At 39.0% G+C, this 9,821-nt stretch overlaps 1 protein-coding gene and 1 long non-coding RNA gene across 2 annotated transcripts in view; one reads left to right on the top strand and one right to left on the bottom strand.

Annotated features, from left to right (window-relative positions):
* The window catches only part of LOC102673231 (zinc finger protein 395), a 93,183-nt gene that overhangs the window by 52,841 nt on the left and 30,521 nt on the right, over positions 1 to 9,821 (bottom strand). The gene's annotated exons all lie outside the window — the stretch shown is intronic.
* LOC102676586 overlaps positions 1 to 9,821 on the top strand; it is a 14,063-nt gene that overhangs the window by 3,689 nt on the left and 553 nt on the right. Inside the window, exon 2 of the long non-coding RNA XR_420681.2 lies at positions 4,297 to 4,303. This is a non-coding gene — a long non-coding RNA (uncharacterized LOC102676586). The remainder of the gene's footprint in view (positions 1 to 4,296; positions 4,304 to 9,821) is intronic.

Here is a 9,821-nt window from a genome sequence, read left to right as displayed (position 1 = left end):
TTATTCTAGGAAAAAAAAAAAAAAAAAAGAAAAATCCCCTCCATTCGTTTCTACACCACGATCTGTTCCGCGAAACATTAAGCTGCAAACTCGTTTAAAATCAACAAAGGCGGGAAACAGGTTCAAAGTTGCGATCGATATTATCTATAGTTCTCGAAAATCCGTTCTGCAAAGCCACTAAAGGAGTCATAAAGAGGATGCGGAGAAACGATGTTGTCCGCGATTCCGAGTTGGAAGGAACGGCGTTGAACGGTTCTGGCGGATGGAGAGGAGGAGCCGAGTCGTGTCGAGTGGTGGAGAGAAAAGGGGAATAAAATTGCAAATGCAGGCTGACGCAACCCGCGCATGAATAACATGTGTCTCTCGGGGCTGTTCGCTCCTTCCAGCGCGGGAACGCTGTTACTCGCGAACCGAGTAATTAAGAGGAAGTAATCACCGCAACGAGATTATGCGCCACGGTTCATCCAAAGAGGCGCCTCCTTCGAAATTTTCAATCCTTCTCCCGAGGATTGGATCGGACGTCGTTTCGAGAAGAGAAGAAAAGAAAAGGGGACAAAAAGGGGGAGGAGAATTCCGGAGAGACGATTTTTGAAGAGTGTCTCTTCACTTTTTTAAAAATCTCTCTCCGAGAGAGAGATAGAGTTGGTAAGAAAAGGAAGCCATGTTGAATTCATTTTGAATATTCATACGTTACGTTATTATTTATACGAAATATAACTATATCTCTTTAAAACAGAATAAAACAAAGACCGGATAATTATCCGGATTGGATGATTATCAAAGAGTTCTTGCACAATTGTAATAATATTAGTTACTAGAGAAATTTAAAGAGTCACAAAGAGGAATGTGTGCGAGTCGTTGTTGCGAGTGCGGATTATTATTTAATTTAGGAAAGAGAGAAAATCTAATTTAAAGAAGAAAGGTAAGAATAAGGAAATTATCGATAAGAACAGTGCGAGAAAATACGCGTGTATACAATGATTTTAATCGAGAAAATTCCTCGAGGTCGAGTGATTCCATGGGTGGAAAAAGATGGCGGAGCTCGAGAATAATCCATTTCGAAACTTCCTTTCGAACAACCACCAACCGGAATAAAATATGGCGATTGATGGTTAAATGGAGCGCGCGGATCGAACGAATTCTAATTAACACGTTTAAAAGAAAAAAACTTGGAAAACTCGGATAATTGATTAGTATTTTATTGTAATATATATATAAGTGTACGGTACGTTACCCTGATCACGAGTAGGAAAATGAGATCGCCGGAACGAGCCGGTGGCGATTTCTTTTTCCTTCTGAAGAAATATATCAGTTTGAAAAATACCCGGTACTGTTATACCAGATACTCGTTTAACGATGCCTTCCTGGCCTGAGAATGTTTTTAGTTCCCCCGTTCGCTTGCCAGAGGGAGCGGCGAACGAGAAATTCTTAGACTGCTCTCCACAATTTTTAATTCAACGGGTTACGTTCCGAACAATCCAATTTCTCAAAAAATGGGATCAACTTGAAAACAAAAAGGACAAATTTTAAACCCATCTGGATTCAATCTCAATCATCTTTCATCCATTTCATTTTCCAAGCGAGCCATATTCAAAAATATTATAAAATTTCCTTCGTTTTCTTTCTTCCTTCCTATCGCCATAATCCAACACCGTATCCGCCAACAGCCAGATCCACCAATCGACCGCGAAACGCAAAAAGCCGCAACGAGAAAGGAGGCGAGCGAGGAGCATAAATGTAAATGTTTAAAAAAAAAAGAAAGAAAAAAAAGAAAACTCCGCGCCGGCGAAACTGCCGCGTGCAAAAGGAAGAAAGGAAGAGCGGCGTGGCCGGAAACGTTGAACTTGGGCTCGCGCAGAAAACGATCGGAACCGAGGCTGCGGATCTATTTACCCGTGGCAACGTCGTCATTATATTCGCATTATCGTGGCCCCTGGCAAGTCTTCCCTCCCCCCTAATTCGAAAAACCGTTCACAACCGCGGTATATTTCGAATTTATTCCTCCTCTCCCTCCTCTCCCCTCTCTCCTCCCTCTACCCGTATGCGGTGCACGCGCTCATAATTGCATCGAACCGGCTGATATAGAGGCCGTGCAACGAGCAGGAAACAGGATCCACTTGGCACAGGCCTCGTAGGATTCCGGGGAAGTACGTACGTGCGCGAAGAGGAGAGTTGAAAGAGAAATAATATTAGACGATTTCGAGGATAAGAGGATACAAAGAGGAAAGACGCCCACGGGAGGATATGGATGCGAACTGTTGGAGAAGTTAGTGAATCGGTGGATCTTTAAGGCTGTTGGAGGATCGGAGTGGGCGGCCATATTGGCGATCCTCGTCAATTGAAACAGAAAAAGAGAAAGAGAGAGAAAGAGATTTGAATATATTTAACACTTTCAAGTTAAAACTTCTCGTTTTTCGAATCAATTCTTTCGATTTAAATTTTATTCTGGCCCAAGACGATCGATATTTCTATTTATCTATGTACTAATATTTAATTTCAATTATTAGCTTTGTCGTTCTTTTCAGGTAGGCAAAGGATACCTCTAAGCGCATGATGGGTCACGGTTTAAGAGTCGCTATTTTTTCGAGGTTGGATATCACCGTTGCTCGAAATGGGCCTGAATTCTCCATCGGCTTGTTATATAATTTTGATCCCCGGCCGGTGACCGAGATAGGAATCACGCGTCGGTGAATTCGGCGTGTAAATATAATACACCGACGTAACGAATGTCACGCACGTCGTCCCAACTCGGGACGATTCTCTCTCTCTCTCTCTTTCTCTATTTGTTCGTTCCCTCACGCACAACACACAGACATTATAATTCGATTTCGAGTCAGTTCAATTACGGAGCGAACGACGTAACAACGTCTGAATTACAAGCTGTCAAAATCCTAGGGTTCCCCAGAATCGATCGAACGTTAACAGACGTAATCGAAATGGAGAAAGGGGAAAAGAAAGAGGGAAAGAAGGAGAGAGAGATAGTTGTGTGCACGTCAGAAGCTTGGGTCTTCGCCGTCCCACCTACTCTCAGCTGTTAAAATACGTATGTATTTACGTCTGTAAACGCAGCTGCCAGACGCTTTTTCGAGGTTTATCTACGCGTGCTAGTCGAAAACCATTTCTTCTCTCTCTCTCTCTCTTTTTTCTCGTTCTTTATCGGCCAGACGCTGTTCATTAACCCGTCGTTTTACGGACCTCCTCGTGAATGGAACCCCTTTTTCGTGCACGCGTGGTGGGAATCGACTGCACAGCCTTTTAGACGCGATCCAAACGGTCTGTGCGGAGGAGGATACCAGTTTTGTGCGTTTGGTAGATTTTTTTTTTTGGAGGAGGATTTTCAACGCTCTCGAGATTGGAGGAACGAAACTTCGAGAATTTTGGGAACCTCGTTGGGAAAAACATCTTTTGGGAAGCGTTGAAGTCTAATATCTCGAACTAGGTTTGTATTTAGGGCGTGAATAATTCATAATTCGTCGAATTAGCGGACATACTTTATCTTTTGCTCGATATTGGACGACTGACTTTTTCCTAGTCGCTAGGAACACGAGATTGGCAAATTCATTGAAATATTCAATTTGAAGAGGCGAGATTAGAGTCATAGAAAATCGATCGTCTTGTAGTCACCCTCAGGCAGAGTTGGAAATTAATCACAATTGAAAAAGTAACTGCGTTAACTTGACTTAAGATTTCGAATAAACTTGAATCGAATGTTTTATATATATACAGCTATTACAATTGATTCGCTTTTCATATAACCTCTGCCGTTGGTTGACACTATGATTATTATGCTTTTATTATTATTACGTTTCGAACGAAATAAATTATTGAAATAACCTATTCGTAAAATTTAATTATTAAATTTTGCCCATCACTGTCCTCGATCGGTGTACGAATCGGGAATTACGCGCGGTTAAAAGTTCAAGAAAATCAAAAATAATGCTGACTTTTGACTAACTAACGCCGTTGCAAAAGGCCTTTTGAAAAAAATGAAATCTACTGCTTGAAATTCGCGTAGAATTTCTGTCGATATCTGTCGTTGCAACTCTTCAATTTTTGAAGAGTAAGAAATTGACTTCTAATCTATCGAGGAGCGAGGCAAAAGCGTGACGCGGAAAATAGACAGATGTGTTGGACCGCGCGCGTCTAGAGAATGTTATGATGTAACACGATAAATATTTCCCAAGGTTGCAACAGCAGCAGCATCTGTCGATCCGTCCATCCTTCGTTTCCTTTTCCCCTTTTGTAATTAATCATGGGTCAGAGATCTGGGATTATTTGTTCACAGATATTGTTAAGGTTAAAAGTTTGTTCGGGGAAAAGAAAAAAAATCTACCCGATCTTTTCTTCAGCGAATATATATATATATATATATACGCGCTTCGATACATCTGTTTATTTTCTGCGCAGTATTCACGAAAGTAAAACAAATCGATCGAGTTCGAGATTCATCGTTCGATCGGAGACGGCGACAACTTCAGTTCAAAAGGTCACTCCTCGCTAGGTCAGAAATTTTTGCGGAATCATATCCAACGACGCGATTATCCATTCCGATTCGCTCCTTATTACGATTCTTATTCCTCACTTACATTTACACCGATCCTATAATAATATAAAAAAAAAAAAAAATAAATAAAACCAATCCATACCGGTCTCCACAACACGCTTCACATTCTCGACTCGTCCATCGCGATCACGCTCGTGATTAAAATTTAATCGAATATCAGATCTCGAGATCGATTTTTTTCAAAATACGAAAACGAGCGGAGAAAAACGATATGTGAAAAGTACATAAAACAAGAGGTGAAATTTCACGCGTATTCAAAATCTCATTCAAACGATATATATATATATATATATTTATATTTATATATAAATTTATATATATATGTGTGACGATCGATTAATCAAAGATCGGCCCTCGTGAACCATTCGATCGAGCGTCGCGACACGGTTCTGGGACCACAACTACCATTCCGTATCCATGCGCCGATTTACGATTCCGCGTAATTGCGAAAGACCTTAACGTCCGATAAAAGCCCCTTCCCTCCTGCCACATGTTTTCACGCGGCGTGGAACGTGTAACGCGTACATGTATCGGATACTATACATACTATACATACGTACGTACAGAGAGAGGGGCGTTCAAGGCCGACAAGGCTGACACCGATTAAACATTAGGAAAGCGGAACAGAAAGAGGAAAGAGAAGAAAATCTTCTCGAGTTCCTCCTTTCGATTACTTATTATAAGGTTTTTAATAATGATTAACCATCGTTAATATTCGTTAGATAATGTTAGGATGAGGATATCTGGTTAGAGATTTTGATATCGAAGAATACGATATGTAATAATAATAGATTTAGATTCTTTTTATTCAATTTATTTCGAGTATTACTTAAGTTGATAACGAAGATGAAAGTGATACCTGTTGCATCGATGATGATGGAACAGACGATTTGATAATTGCCACTCGCGTGAAATTATGTTATATATTAACATTCGCAGATATTTTCGCTGAGATTTTATTTTCGCTCTGTTAATGATTTTACAACGACGATATTGCGCCATTCAGGGATTTTATATTTTAAATACGTTTAAAATACGGATTACATCATTACGAATCCTTATCTCTCTGAAATATGAAATAGCATAATCAATGTTAAATCGCTACTCTAATCGACTGTCTCGTCAACGGGCTTTTTAATAATAATGCATGTTAAAGCTGACAGCTTGGAATTCTAAAGTCGAAAATATTTATCGATGAATCTATCGCTTGTGTAAAGACGCGACAGAGCAAACAATCGCGAACGTCAAAGTAATATCGCTACATCAATGAAAATTCTTTTTTCACGTTCGCGTCGCGATTGTAACGACAAACGAGCGTGCGTGCCATCGATCGTTGCCCAATCTCATCACTCGAACGAATGCACGCGAACGTGTCTTCACGAATGTTCATTTCGTGGATATGCACTCGACATAACGAATAACCTAGTTCATGAAAATATAACCACCATTCGATTTTCTCGAAAGTTTTCACAATCCTTTGCATCCTTTCTTAAGTAAATCTTCGATTCATTTGCACGAGACACCGACATAACCTATATCCGATATATTACTAAAACGTTCCCATTGAAAATATAATCTCCATTATTCAATTTTCTCGAAAGTTTTCACAATCCTTCGCACCTTTTCTTAAGTAAATCTTCGATTCGTTTGCAATTGACGCGAGACATCGACATATAATCTGTATCCGACATATTAAAACGTAAATCTTCGATTCGTAAGAAAATTGACACGAGACACCGACATAACCTGAATTCGATATATTACGAAAACGTCGCTGTCGAAAGTATAACCACTATTCGATTTTCTCGAAAGTTTTTGCAATTCTTCGCATCCTTTTTTAAATAAATCTTCGATTCGTTTGCAATTGAGACACCGACATAACCTGTATCCGATATATTAAAACGTAAATTTTCGATTCGTTTGCAAGAAAATTGACACATTTGTAATATCGATAACCTATATTACAAAACATATTACGTCCTCATCAAAAAATATAACCATCACTCGATTTTTCTCGAAAATTTTCACAATCTTTTCTTTTTCTCAAGTAAATCTTCGATTCGTTTGCAAGAAAATTGACATAACGACGTATCCAACATATTATAAAAACGTACCCATAATAATAATTAAAAGCAATAGGCCCTCGCAAATATTTCACGAAACAAGTCGAACAGAACGAACCGTGCTGAAAACGATTACTCTTTTCGTTTATCGAAAGTCGATACAGGATAGCCGACGGTCGGCCTTTTTTCCGCTTGAACTCTCTCACCTTCGTGTGGCTCGGCTTAAAGGCCAGCGAGAGGACGGAAGAACGTTCAAAGGTCACACGCAAGCGACGATCAAAGGCGATCCGAAGCGGGGGGAGAAGGGAAGAGGCAGACGAAGGAAGAGATGAAATGGCGGTGGAAAGGAGGAAATCTATGAAAAACTGAGAAGAGGGGAGAAGAGAGAGAGAGAGAAAGAGAGAGGAGATTGGAGGAGGAAGTACGTTCGAGGTCGGCATGCTCTACGCCCGTGAGCCACGTGCGCTGCACTCGAGAGCGCACTTTCACCGGCCACTTTCAAATTTCTCTCCCCTCCACTACCACTCTTGGCTCAGGCATTTTTCCCCTTCCCATCAGACTTATCCGAAACGGGATAAGGCGATGGTGTAGGTGAGCGTATCTTTTTCAATTCGTCGCGGTTTTTCTACTTTTGGCCCCTTGAAACACGAAGATTCTCGAAAGATCAAACATTCTACCGAACTAGTCACTCTAACCGAATTCTTGCGTCAAGGATTCGACGACGACATGACGATAACTTTCTTATGCGCGCGCAGGAAACAGCAGGCATGGTGCGTGGCTGGTATTTGTGCTCGATGTTTCGAGAAGATTGGACGAAAATTTGACTTGAATGAAGAATAAGAAAATGGGTGAAAGTTTGTACTAAGAGAGGTAATATTAGGTTTTTCTGGACAATAATTTTATTTCAAATTTTATTTTATATTTAATCATAATTCTTGTATATCGTAATTTAATATTAAACTTTCAAAACTTTGATTAACCTATACACTTGGAATTCTCATCTTTCTTTTTTTTTTCTTTTTTTTTTCTAATAGAAGACATAGAATTTATATGTAAATTTTCGAGGCAGTGAGTGTATATACGTATGTATATCGGTTTTAAAAACGGAATTGCGTAACAATTGTTAGATAACGAGGCACGAATCTCGTGACGCCACGATTCAAAGGAGAATTAATCGAACGCGGAACGAGGTAACGTGGTTTCGGTGAAACAGAAATTTTGCGCGAAATAGTCTCGTAGTTTTCGTATCGAACGTTAGTTCTTTGGACGGGAGAATGTGGGCACGCCAAATTTGTTTGATCCTCGCGAGTGTTTCGGATGTGTTTCGTGATCGAACGTCGAAGATAATTTAATAAGAATCGTGATTATCGAAGTTTTTAGATTTTTTTTTTTCCTAACGAATTCTTCGTACATTTGTATAATTGAAACTTTCATTATCGAAATGCTCTATTGTATACGAATATTCCCCTGTCTAAATGACTATTCCATCGCGTTCCATTTCCTTCATTAAATTAAAACGCGCGTTAATACCATTGTGCGATTATGACATCAAAGAGAAAACGCGTGATACCATCGTGTAATTAAATCGGAGATATTTAACGTTGTTTAAAAACTTTGAAAAAAAAAGCAAAATAAAAAAAATATAACACCGAATTAACGTTAATTTCCTAAAATAATTTCCTAAAATTCGAGCGTTCAAATTTATTCATTCGTTCATTCACACACTTCCACTTCCTCACTTTCCTTCCTCACTCGCTTTCTTTCCTTTCCTTTCCTTTCCTTTCCTTTCCTTTCCTTTCCTTTGATTCCGCAACGACACGGTTAATCGACGCGGTTTAAGAGAGGAAGAATCGTAATCGAAATGTCGAACGTTCTCGAGGGAATTACTCGGGTCGAGGAGGACCAACGGTGGTTTGCGGCTGTGGAACGTTGCGAAACGCGATGCCGGGTGAAAGTGCATTCGCTTCATTTCACAAGGTATAGCGCACTCTCTTGGACGCTGAATCGGTGAAGAGTTTCGCGAGCAGCAACGACCAACACTCGAATGCGAGCGAGCGCGTGTCGCAACCAACGTTGGTTTTCGTTGGCCAACACGAAATTCACTTGTGTAACTCGTGAAAAAAAAATATATGTATATATATATAAAAATTCAATCGGATGGGCTTTTGGATGGATTTCGTTGAATTCTGTTATTTGTTAGTGTTTGTAATTCGCAATTCGTTACCGTGCCATGGAATTTTTCATCGTGCCGCGGCTGTTGTAACGGTTGATGAATGGCGAGTGGGATTGGGAAAGGAAGGGGAGGGGAGAGAAGGGGGAGAGAGATTCGAATTAAAGAGAATATCGCGATCGATCGCGTAAAATTGAAAATGAAACGAGCGTGGGATAGATAGAGGATTTTTTTAATTTTAAAAATTCAAAAGTTTTTTAATGCTTTTCGAAAAATTGGAGAATTAAGTCTAATCTGATCGAGTCGAATATTTGAAAATCGGAATATTTAAAAGTTCTTTTCGAAAATTTGAAAATTAAAAAATTCGCGAAATTTAATGTTTGAAAATCTAAAAAAAATTTGAAAGTCCTGTCTCTTTATCAATTTTAAAATTTAAAAATTTGCGAAATATTTGAAAAGAAATCTAAAAGTTTGAAAAACCCTTCTTCTCTATCGATTTGGGAAATTTGAAAATTTATTAAATATTTCCGAAGAATCTATGCACGTATCGATTATTTTACAATTATTTTATTCCAGAATCCGTTCGATTACTGGAGATAAGATTAGCTTAGCGCGAAGTAATTTGTTTAAAAACGTATAAATATTCGCGGAAAATTCGATTAATTGTAAGATAGAAAAAAATCTATGAATCATTGAAAGAGTTATTATCCAACTACATGATCAATGTAGCAACCAGAGGTGTTATTATATTAATAAAAATTGCCATTTTCAAGCAAACTGTTACGTCACGAAACTAGTGTTACATCAACAATTACTTGCATACGCGAAACACATCAGATATAATCGAGGTTCAATTATATTAAAGATAATTGTTAGGTTTCACGGAGAAACAGTTCGAATGAATTGTTTACGTCATCACTACTACCATCCAGCTATATATCCACTTATCTCTTCGAGAAAATTCGAACGTGTTCGAAATATGCAAAAGGTATAATCGATTATCAAGAATTTATAATGATCATCC

The sequence above is a fragment of the Apis dorsata genome, unplaced genomic scaffold (assembly GCF_000469605.1).
Source record: "Apis dorsata unplaced genomic scaffold, Apis dorsata 1.3 scaffold_37, whole genome shotgun sequence".
Classification (NCBI taxonomy): Eukaryota; Metazoa; Arthropoda; class Insecta; order Hymenoptera; family Apidae; genus Apis; species Apis dorsata.
This window is presented reverse-complemented; position numbering and strand designations above follow the sequence as displayed.